Consider the following 1306-nt stretch of genomic DNA (forward strand, 5'->3'; position numbering starts at 1 on the left):
CTCTCATTACGGGTTGTGTATTTCCACCCGAGAGCCCCACCTCCCCTGTAACCCCTTCCAAACTAAGCTTTTCAAATTACTCTCTCCTCCCGCCGCCCTCACGGTGCGTGGTCCCCCACAGCCAGCCTCCGCCTCCCGGACCCAAACTGTCAAGCCCGTCCCCGGCACTGCCGTTTGGCTGCAGCCTTACAGATCTTGCCTGGCCCGTGTAACCGGTTTTTCCCTTTGCCTTCCTCAGGCGGTGGTACAGAACCTTACGAGAAACGAAAACGTCATGAAAGCGCTACGTCACAAGCAGAACTCTCCTCTCCTGTTTCTGCTTCGTCTCATCTCTCCTGCTGCTCGCTCTCCCTGGAATGTCTTCTGTGCTCATTAGTCTCCTTAAAACACAGGAATTCCGACCAATTTGAGCGCATCTCCCACAAACTCTCTACACCCGTCTCCACTCCTGCCGTTTTCTCCTTTGTTATATTGGGAGAATTTTAGGATGGGGAACTCCGCGAAGAGACCCATTTAGAAAACAAACCACGCTTATGAGACTATCATTTCATTACAGACGGTACCGTACCGCTAGCGTCATGCTGTTACTACACGATAGGTAACTCCGAACTCTCTCCATCCAGCTCAAGGGCCGAGGATAACAAGTAGTTTAACATTCTTTGGTTTTATTAAACTCTTGGAGACAAGTCTACGAGGAATGAGAGAAATTTTAGCGCTCAAGACTAAATCGTTCTGCCTCTCAGAGATGGTGACTGACCCCTTTATGCTAGGGCGGGCCGACAGCGCTACAACTTCTCCCGAAGGCTACCTGCTACAGGTAGAATGAACTTCTCTTTCATTTTCCTCAACCCCAAAGTAACTCTGCGCAGAAATTGAACTTTCAGGTCGGCAACGCGACACTGATGTCGGCTCAGTTCCAGCACACGCCGCGAAGACGGGCAGAGTGCAGGAGCGCTGGTGAAGCAAAAAGAAAACCCGTCCTTTTTTTTGACTGTACGGGCAGTCGACCAGGGGCCGTTTGCGGGTGTGGAAGCTGACTGCCCCTCTCTTACGCGAGCCTGGCCTACAAGCAGGATGAGGGAGGTAGGTACTGCACGTTGTAACTCGGGAAAGCTCGTAGGTATTCTCAAACTTAACAGGAGGGAACAAGCAGCAGGCGAAAGGAGACCTCTCACCTTCAGTCCACCACCCTCTCCTTCAAGAGGAAACGGGGGCTGGCTGGGGCTGTTCCTCCTTGCGCAGTCTGGGACCTCCCAGCAGCAGCTGCATAGAGGTTTGGGGGGGGGGGGAGGGGGGGGGGGAACAC

Source organism: Pygoscelis adeliae, unplaced genomic scaffold, assembly GCF_000699105.1.
Source record: "Pygoscelis adeliae isolate BGI_AS28 unplaced genomic scaffold, ASM69910v1 Scaffold122, whole genome shotgun sequence".
NCBI lineage: Eukaryota > Metazoa > Chordata > Aves > Sphenisciformes > Spheniscidae > Pygoscelis > Pygoscelis adeliae.